Source organism: Mastomys coucha, unplaced genomic scaffold (assembly GCF_008632895.1).
Source record: "Mastomys coucha isolate ucsf_1 unplaced genomic scaffold, UCSF_Mcou_1 pScaffold1, whole genome shotgun sequence".
NCBI lineage: Eukaryota > Metazoa > Chordata > Mammalia > Rodentia > Muridae > Mastomys > Mastomys coucha.
The window spans coordinates 23568617-23580069 of NW_022196891.1; positions in this window are offsets into that span (position 1 = coordinate 23568617).

Here is an 11453-nt window from a genome sequence, read left to right on the forward strand (position 1 = left end):
AAAAAAAAAAAAAAAGGAAAAAAAAAACCAGCCTTGATGGTACAAGCCTGTAATCCCAGAGCTGGAGAGACAGAGAGACAGGCAGATTCCTGGTGCAATAAACAAACAAAACAAAACAAAAACCCAAGGTGGATATCACCTGACATGGAAGGTTCTTCTCAAGCCTACACACACACACACACACACACACACACACACACACACACACACACACACACATGGGTAAGTATACATGCACCCACATACATATACACCTGCATATGCATGAATATGCACACACATACATACACACACTTGAAATAAACTAATAACTGGCTTAGGAAGTAGCTTGAATGCTTGAATACAGGAGTGGGTGATGGAAGTGCCCAGTTGTAGTGGGAACAAACCCAAAAGCTCCCTTCCCCATAAAACCTGTGCTTTACGTTGAATCTCTGCAAGGCAAGCCTTGCAGAATTGATTAAAACTTTAGTGATTGTGGAAAGGCCAGAATGTTAGAGTCTGGAGCCTAACAATTTATCTTGGGTTCTCTTTAGCCTCATTAATAGTCATTCCTTGCCCACTTCTGGGTCTGACCTAACGTCTTTATAACTGTTAGATAAGTTCTTTGGCATATGCAAACTGAAAGCTAGCATCTACCAACCCAAAATATCATCAGACAGTGTCTGAGACCTATAGCAGAGACTTCTATGGCTTCCTATAACTTGCCCACCCGCTGTTTCCACCAATGTACTTGAGAAGTGTCTTGATGTATGACTCTCGCTGTTCTGTTACAATAAAAATTTTATGACGCTGGTACCATGTTGGAGCCTGGTAACCGGGGATGAACTCAGTCTGTGTTCCCAAGCCATGGTCACTCATATTTAACACCAGAATAAATTAGCTTGTATTCCCTTAAGGAGAGAGTTGTGCATTGGTGTTGCCCATAGCTTATGAATCTGAAGCTTAGATCACAATGTGGGACTCATGATTGATACGTGGGTGGAAAGCAGCCTTGTGGCCCCTCTTGTCACCCCTACACAGTCTTACCTTATATAATCCCTATCCTCAATCAGATTCTTTGTTGCTGTTGTAGTTTCATTTCTGTCACTGGTGATAAAATGCCATAACAAAAGGCAACTCTGGGGTGGAAGGGTTTATTTGGCTTACAACTCCAGACAGAGTTCATCATTTTGGGGAAGTCAAGACATAAACTCATGCAGTTGGTCATATCACAGGCATGAACACGGAGAATAAATGTTTCCTTGCTTGCATGCTTTTTCACACGGTCCACCTGACTTAGATTATTACTCGTCAAAATTCTCTTCCCATGTGGTTCTAGGTTGTGTCAAGTTGACAGTTAAGACTAATCAGCATCCTCTCTTGTTTTTCCACACCTGTACTCCAATACCAAAGGTTCTTAGACCATATGAAAATCTTCAAATCTGCTATCACTTTGGTAGGAGGCAGAGAGGGGTACTTTACATTCTCCATTACAATCACACCTGTGTACTGCCCATTGCAGATGAGGATCTGTATGCACAGCGCACTGTGAGTAGCCTGGCATGAGCATGCTGTCAGCAGATTCCTACTCCTGAGTTAACCTTTAATTCAGATGTCATATAAAATACAGCACAGGAGAAATGAAAGATTAGTGTCCTTAGGATGTGTAAAAAGTCCCCACTATGCACAGAGGAAACCACCAACATCATAGATCTCAGAGACAAGACCAATTACCTGACCAAAGGGGCCCTAACCTTTGGGATGATTGACTGTCTTCGTTTCCCTTCCCTGTGTAATCAGATGGCCAAAGATGAGTTGGACAATAAATAGCTCTAAGATAATTTCCACTAATTTCTCAGATTATGTAAGGCTTTCGGGCTAAGAGCTAATAAGGTCATGCCTAGATGCAGCAGTCCCTTTCTTATGGCTGTGGTAGACAGTTTGGCAAGCTCACAACCAAGAACCAACCTCCATTAGACTCTGCAGGTGCTAGAATTCCAGAATAGCAGACACCATTTGCACTTCCCCAAAGGAGTTTGCAGAACCACGGCCACAGATTCCAAAGTATCAGAAGACTACAAATACAATGACTATACCTCAATTTGATGTGTGTCACCCTTCACAACCTTGGAGTTAAATAGTCTTTCTCCAGAATGCAGGACCTACTTCTGTCCCTCTGCCACCCAGAAATCATGGTCAGCCCGGCCGTAGATTCAAGTGGTGGACTACTCACCACCTCTGTAGCATGAAAATTTCCCAGTTCTCTAATACCTAGAAAAGAGACTCCTACACTGCCTCACGGGCCTGAGCTCCCATCAGAACGCCAGCCCCTCTCTGTCTGTCTGTCTGTCTGTCTGTCTGTCTGTCTTGAACTCTTCTTAGAGGTCCCATTTTGCTCTCCATGGTGTTAGTAATTATCCTAATAAACGTTTACCTGAAAGGACAATCTCTCTCAGTGTCCCTCCTTGATCCCCAAAAGTAAAACATTTCAGATTGTTGTTTTTCTGAGTAAAGAGTAGTTTTAACACTTGATTCTTGTCTCTGCCTATTGGCTTCTGTGACATCACAACACAAATTGCAGTTTCAGCTTCCCAGCCCTTGTCCCCTAACTCTCTCATTACCATCCAAAGTTCATTGCTCTTCCTGGTCATAAATGACCCTTTCGCACCACCCCTATGTCTTTAGTCCCGATCAACCATTAGAAAACTTAGCCCTGAAAAGTTCCACCTCTCTGTGCTATACCATGCAGCTAAAAGTGGCCAAAGCAAATTCAGGCATCCAGTAAGACTTATCTCAGTTTAAATCTGTGGGACACACTTCCAAGGGGCCCACAGCTACTCCTGCCAGGCAGTTCACACCTCTACTCAGCAATGAGTAATTCACACTTCACCCTTAGCAAGTTGCCCACCCCCTTCAGTTCCTGTATCAGCTGAATTTAACTGAGAAAATAGCAACTGCAGAAGAGACCCTTCCTTGGGTGCTCTCCTGGGTGCTTTTCTCCAACACTCCTGCTCACACCCTTTCTCTTCATTCCCCACGGCCTTGCCCTTCATCTTCCCACTGAGAAGTAAAGTGCTTCTTCCTTCACATGACCACAACCATGAGTTTCATCACATTGCTCCACACCAGTAGCCTGAATCCCTAAGATCGCCTGACTATATATATATATATATATATATATATATATATATATATATATATATATATATAAAAAGTCTTACTGTCCTAACTGAGGTCAGGTGTTGTTTTTCTCTCTCGGAATATCATGATGACCCTGTGGCCATCTTGGAAGAGAGGTTGTCATGGCAACCTCTCAGTTTCATAGCACAGTGTCTAGTTTTAATCAGGACTATGGCAATGGTAATGGAGCTCTTAACAACCTCTAGTAAGAGGGGAAAGAATCACAGGAGCCTTACCTGGTATTCCTGCCACTACACCCTCCTGCTCACATAGAGCTGCAAGGGAGTCTGGCAAATGCTAAATGAAGTATATCAGCAGTAAAAGGTTGGGACCTGCAGGGCAGCTTGGTGGGTAAAGACATTTGTCACAAAGTCTGACCATCTCAATTCAATTCTGTAGATCCCATATGGTAGGAGAGGATCAACTCCACAAGTTATCTTCTTACCAACACACACACACACAAACACACACACACAAACACACAGAGAGAGAGACAAGAGATAGGTGCTCTACCTCCCACATGTACACATATTAGAATAAATATTTTTTCAAATGTTGGCAGAGCTCCGTAAGATAGCTTTCATGAAGTCATCATCCAGGATAGGTAGGATTGTGATGATGTAACTATTTGAGGATGACTCATGTTCCCTATAACAACCTCTCACTTGTGATCTGTAATTAAGTCCAACAAACTCATGAATCCATCAAGTTCAGCTTCAACGAAATCTTTACTTTGGCCCCTGGGCCCTATCTAGATCAAAGAGACAACCTCTGTGCATGTCTTCCCTGGAAAAGTTAACACAATAGGTCTGGATCTCTAGCCAATCAGCTGTGGCCAGGGAAAGGGGTTTTTTTTGTTTGTTTGTTTTTTCTCTCACAAGAGGTTGTTGGAAAGGTAAGCCATGGAAAATATAGGACTGGGCCAGGGAGGTGGCTCATTGGGTAAAGTTTCTTGCTACTAAGCATTAGCATCTGAGTTCAATTCCCAGGATCCACATGATGGAAGGAGAAGGCAGACAACCTGTTGTCCTCTGACCTCTATACAGGCAGTATAGTGCACACACACACACACACACACACACACACGAGAGAGAGAGAGAGAGAGAGAGAGAGAGAGAGAGAGAGAGAGAGAGAGATTAAGTAGATAGATGATAGATAGATAGATAATAAATATCTATCTATCTTTAATTTTTTAGATATATAAATGTGACTTTAATTTTTTAGAAGAAAAACAAAATATAAGATACACTAGCCAAAAATAAAAAAATAAAAAAATAAAACAGAACACTCCAAAAGCTTGGTTTCCACTAGGATAAACTCCATGTATGCAGGGGCATTAAACATTCAGAGAATTCAGAAAAACATTCAGTTTTTCTAAACTACTGAAAATGAAGAAATAACCTCAGAAAAGGAATAGAAGGAAACCATAGCTAACATGTATTTGGAACATGTATATTTTGCTCTGTGTCCCCAAGACCTCAAGTGACTCAGAGCTCAAGATGAACTATATTGATCTTTATTAATCCAGCAAATATCATGGCACCTAGAATTCAATATTTGCTGGATTGAAGAGAGCCTGCTGGAAGATAATAAAAAAAGAACAATTGGTGGCATGGTTAGCACAACAGCTCTCCTGTTCCTCCCGCTGACTCAGATTCTGCTCCAGCACTGCCGTCTGTCCTGAAGGATGTGAAGAAAACCTTTATTTTGGCAATATTTGGTCATGAAGATAGACAGTGGTGGCATACAAAGCATGCAGTTCGGCAGTGCCTTTTAGCTAAGCATTCCCTGCACTGTGTCTCTGAAAGCCCAGGGCAGACACTGCAGCCCATCTCCAGAGTGCCATTTCCATGGAGAGATGAGGGTGGAGTGGACTGCTTCTGCCCAATCAGGAGCAGAGCTGAGAAACTCCCAGTGGGGAGGCTCTGAACCGTGGAGAGAGAATGGGAGGCATCAGGGTGTGTCAGAACCACCTGCTGGACCCTTAGAGCTGTCTGCCCTTTACTGTGGTGCTAGTGTTGCCCAGTGATTGTGACAGTCTTACTTAGTCACTTTGAGGGTAGAGGTGAAGGGACTAGAAGATGACAGGCAAACTTATTTTGAAAATCCCAGCCACCTCTCCTCCTTCTCCCCTTCCCTCTCTGGAATAGCACAGTTTAAGAGCTGATTTCGGGCTGGATTTGTCCTTCTCAAATATCAGCATGGAGTTTATGTATGTATAAATATATGCATGTATATGCCATTGAATTCCAGAAAGGCTGGCAGATGGCTTAAAGGATATACAAAATATGAAAAGGAGAGGATAAGAAAAAATAAGAAATAAAATGCCAAAAAAAGGCAAAAATAAAAAAGTTGAAAACTCAAGTGTGACTAGCCCCAAGTACACATGTATGTGTGTGCATGTTTGTGTTTGTGTGTGTGTGTCTGAGTGTAGTCCAGAGGCCACATCCAATGTTCTACATTATGTTCTACCTTACTGTTTTAAAATAGAACTGGGACTCACTGATTCAGCTAGACTGGCCACCCAGCATGTCTCTGCTCCCTCAACATTGGGAGGCTTTTTAACATGAGTTCTGGGACTTAAACTTCAAGGCCTTGTGCTTTCATTACAAGTATTTTCCTGACTGAGTTATCTCCTCAGCCCCCTAAATATTAGCAGTTTTGTGAAACTTAATTGCACTGACAAATGAGATATTAGGACTAAAGACATAGACAAGGCACTCAGAGAGTATCAGGCACTGTAGCATCTCGTGGAGATGAGCATATATTGCTACGTTAGAGAGTTCCCAGCAGACGGGAGCAAGGGTTCAGTCTCATAGATCTGGTACGGTCGGAGGATCTCCAGAAGAGAGCCTTTGGAACTTTAGGAGTTACTAGGAAGAGTCGGGGGTTATTATTACTACCATCCCTCCTACTCAGGTTGTGGCCCCAGATTGAGGTACCTGGATTTCAACCTTTGATGGTCAGCTTATTTCTACCACAGCCTCATATAACTAGCCTCCAATGGTTGGGCTATTTAGAAAACAGATGGAACCTGGAGAATGACTGATTATCATGAGCCAGATGCTCCCTTCAATGGCAGCTGCTCTTTTATATGTAGCTTTGTGGGTAGAACAAATAAACATATCCTCTACTGGCCAGTAGATGGCTGTCAATCAGAAAAGTATCTTTTTCTTTGGATCAATGAATAAGATTGTCGAAAGAAGTTTGCTTGCAGTGTGAAGGCTAGCTACATGATCAAAGACAATCAAACAGAGAGAGGTCTTTAAAGAGGAAACAAATAAGTTCCTTAAAGATAAAGGAAAATACAATTAAACAAGTAAAAGAAATAAAACTGCTTAAGACTTGAAAATGAAATAGAAGCAAATAAAGAAAACACAAACTGAGAGAATCCCTGGAAATGGAAAAACCAGGGAAGAGAGCAGGAGCAATAGATGCAAGCATCACCAACAGAATACAAGAGATGGAAGAAAGAGTCTCAGATGTAAAAGATAAAATATAGGAAATTGATACATCAATCAAAGCAAATGTTAAATCTAAAAAATTTCTGACACAAAACATCCAGAAAATCTGGGATACCATGAAAAGACATAACATAAGAATAATAGAAATAGGAAAAGTAAAGTCCCATCTTCAAGGACAAGAAAATATTTTCAACAAAATCGTAAAAGAAAACTTTCCCAACCTGAAGAAAGAGGTGTCTATAAATATACAAGAAGCTCATAGAATACCAACTAGATAGGACCAAAAGAGTAAATCCTCCTGCCATATAATAATCTACAAATAATCTACAAAATCTACAGAACAATGAAAGAGTATTATAAGCAGCATGGGAAAAGGCCAGATAACATACAAAGGCAAACCTATCAGAATTACAACTGAGTTACTGACAGAGACTCTAAAAGTAGAAGGGCCTGGACAGATATCCTAGAACCTCTATAAAATCACAGACTAGACTACTATACCCAGCAAAACTCTCAGTCACCATAGATGCAGAAAACAAGATTTTTCAAGACAAATCCAAATTTAAACAATATCTATCCACAAATTTAGCCCTACAGAAAATACTAGAAGGAAAATTCCAACCCAAGAAGGATAATCACATCCAAGAAAACACAGGAAATAAGTAATTCCATACCAGTAAAAACAAGGGAAGCACATACGTACATAGACTAATATTACTAATACCAAAATAACAGGTATTAACAATCTTTGGTCATTCATATCTCTCAACATCAATGTATTCAATTCCCCATAAAAAGACACAGGCTAACAGAATGGATACAAAAACATGATTTATCATTCTGTAAAGATGGGAATTAACTCAGAATGAAGAGCTGGAAAAAATGTTTACCAAGCAAACAGACCCTAGAAACAAGCTGGAGAAGACATTCTAATATCTAATAAAATAGACTTTCAACAGACATTAATCAAAAGAAACAGGGAAAGACACTTCATACCCATCAAAGGAAAAATCTACCAAGATGATATTTCAATTCTGAACATCTATCCCTCAAACACAACAGCACCCACATTTATAAAAGAAACATTGCTAAAGTTTAGATCGCATATCAAATCTCACACATTAATAGTGGGATACTTCAATACCTCACTCTCACCAATTGACAGGTCATTCAAGCAAAAACTAAACAGAAAAATAATGAAACTAGCAGACATTATGAGTCAAATGGACCTATAGACATATACAGAATATTTCACCCAAACACAAAAGAATGAACTTTTCTTCTCAGAACCTCATGGATCCTTCTCCAAAACTGACCATATAGTTGATCACAAAGAAAGCCTCAACAGACACAAGAAAATTGAAATAATGCCTTATATCTTGTCAGACCACCATGAATTAAAGCTGGACTTCAACAACAGAAACTACAGAAAGCCTTCACACTCATAAAAATTGAACAACTCTCTACTCAATGATTTCTGTCTCAGGGAAGAAAGAAAGAAAAAGACTTTCTAGAATTCAATAAAAATGAAGCTACAATGTATGCAAATGTATGGGACAATGAGAGCAGTGCTAAGAGGAAAGTTCATAGCACTAAGTGCTTCCATTAAGAAACTAAAAAAAAAAAAAAAATTGTCATAGCTGCAATTTAAAACTACACCTGAAAGTTCTAGGAAAAAAAAAAAAGAAGAAGAAGAAGAAGCACACGGAAGAGGAGTAAAAGGCAGGAAATAATGAAAATCAGGGCTAAAATCAATAATTTAGAAATAAATCAATACAAAGAATCAATAAAACCAAGAGCTGGTTCTTTGAGAAAAATCAACAAACTAGACAAACCCTTAGCCAAACTCACCATAAGATAGAGAGTATCCAAAAAGACAAAATCATAAATGAAAAGGGAGACATAAGAACAGACACTGAGGAAATCAAAGGATCATTAGGTCTTCAAAAGCCTGGACTTACAAAGTTGGAAAATCTTAATAAAATGGATGATTTTCTAGACAGATACCATTTACTGAAGTTAAATCAAGATCAGGTAAACTATTTAAACAGCCCTATAACCACTAAGGAAATAGAAGCACTCAGTAAAAATCTCCCAACCAAAAAAGGCCCAGGGCTAGCTGCTTTTTGTGCAAAATTCTACTAGACTTTCAAAAAAAGAGCTAATACCAATACTCCTCAAACTATTCGAGAAAACAGAAACAGAAGAAACACTGCCACACTCATTCTATGAGGCCATGGTCACTCTGGTACCTAAACCACACAAAGACTCAACAAAGAAAGAGAATTTCAAACCAAGTTCTCTTTTGAACATTGATGCAAAAATACTCAATAAAATACTCACAATCCGAATCCAGGAATACATCAAAAGAAAAAGAAATCATCCACCATGATCAAGTAGGATTCATCCTAGGGATACAGGGATGGTTCAATATAAGAAAATCCATCAATGTAATCCACCTTATAAATAAACTCAATGAAAAAATCAGATGATCATTTTTATTAGATGCTGAAAAAGCCTTTGACAAAATCCAGCACCCCTTCATCTTAAAAGTCTTAGAGAGATCAGGGATACAAGGCGTATATCTAAACATAATAAAACCAATATACAGCAAGCCAATAGCCAACATCAAATTAAATGGAGAGAAACTTAAAGCAAGTCCACTAAAATCAGGGACAGGACAAGGCTGCCAACTCTCTCCCTATCTATTCAATATAGTACTTGAAATTCTAGCCAGAGCAATAAGACAACTAAAGGAGATCAAAGGAATACAAATTGGAAAGGAGGAAGTCAAACAAACAAACACGAAAGATAATATTTGCATTGGAGCAAAAGAAATAAATTTCCCCAAAAGACGATGGACGGTCATGACCTCCTAGAATATATCTTGATATCTCTCTCAGGTCTGTCATGGTAACATACATCTATAATCCTATAATTTAAAAGTAGATTCAGGAGGAACAGAATTTCAAGGGTCATCCTCAGCTACTCAGAGCTACAAGAGACCCTATTCAAAGAAGGAGAAAGGGGAGGAGGTGGAGAAGAAGGGAGAGGAGGAAAGAACAGAGGAAGAGGAGAAGGAAACAAGAAAAAGGAACTCCTTTTCAAGGTGAAAGGTGAGTTGCTCCATCAGACTCATCCTACCACTAGGAAAGAACAGTCTTTCTTTCCTATATATAGTAAGTCTTGTTGGATCAGGGAAAAAACATATACCTAGTTACCAAACGACCCCTAAAGCCTTCCATTTTCAATAGGTCACAGAATAAGAGAGAACCCCGAAGCAGGTGGAGGTTATTATTCAAGCACCTGTGCCACTGGATCACATGACCTACATTTGTCTGCACTACCTTCCCTGTTTCAGCCTGCACCTATGGGCTCATAAGGGCAGAGAACAGGGCCTACGGTTCACCTATTGTTCTGCATATGACAGTCTGTGGCAGAAGCATTTCAACCTTACACTGGGATAGGCCAGAAGGAGAATGATAAAAGTTAATGCTCCCAGTGAATGGAGCTGGGATAGGGCAGCTAATTGTTCACTTTGCATGGAAGGAGAGGCAACCAGGGGATGTGTCTAAACCACCAAACCGTCCATAGCTAATGCTTTCCTAAAAGAAAGAGAAGGCTGGGAGGTGGCTCAACTGGTAAAGTGCTTGCTTTGCAAACATGAGAACCTGAGTTCCATTCCCAGGACTCATAGAATAAGAAGGGAAGAAGAGGGAGAAGATGATGCATGTTTATAGTCCTGGCAGTGATGAGGCAGAGACAGGAAGAGCCCTGCAGCTTACTACCATCAACCCTTGCCAAGTTGGTAAGTTACAAGTCAAGGCTTAAGTGATGGTTCAGGGGCTAAAAGCAGTTAGTCTAGAAGACCTGAGTTTGGTTCCTAACACTCAAGTTGGGTGACTCACAATACTTGAAATTGCAAGCGATCCAACATACTCTTCTGGTCCCCAAGAGAGCAAGTACGCACACACGTGCATGTGCAAACACATACACACACACACACACACACACACACATAAATAAATAAATAAAAAATCTCAGAGTGGACACTCCTGAGGTAAACACTCACAGATATCCCTGGGCTACATGCACATGCACACACACACACACACACACACACACACACACAAGTAAAAGATGATGATATTAGTGGCCAGAAAGTCTAGGGCAGCTGCATGGAGAGAGCATCTGGACAGGTCTGAGACATGAAGATGATGCTAGTGATAGTTTCAGGGTCCTGTCGAGGTCTGCTTCCTCTGCCAGTTAAAGAATTAAAAGGCGGGAGGTCTGAAGAGCTACAGGTAGCGCGAGAGAATCGTCGGGGTACTGCAGACAGAATCCACAACTGACAGAAGGTATTTATTGAGCATGAGGATGCACATGTGTGCAGCAGACACACAGAAAAAAAAAAAAGTCCCTCTGGGGACTCAGAAAGCAGAAAAGTCTTCTCCGGTTCTGGGAATTTAAAAGTTTAAGATTTTCTCCCCTGCTTTAGGATTGGTCCGTTTGAAGGAAGCTCAGGCAGTTGGTTGGCACAGAATGGTTGTGTGACACATCCTGAGTGGGTCTTGAATGTGTTGAACCACTCTATCATCAGGGGGCCTGTTAGTAGGAGACAGAAGCCCGCAGAACATTGGTTTTAGGTGACTGTGCTTTTGTCTCAAATCAGGATGGTGGAGAAGAATCAAGCCATGTTGGAGAGTCAACACTTTTACTACCTAGCCCTCACCCCTCTCCCTATCTACTCTAGCCACAGAGTCTGTCTATCTTCTGGTATCTCAACAGATTAGCACTCACTAGAGAGTGACCTCCTCCTCAGAGGAAGAA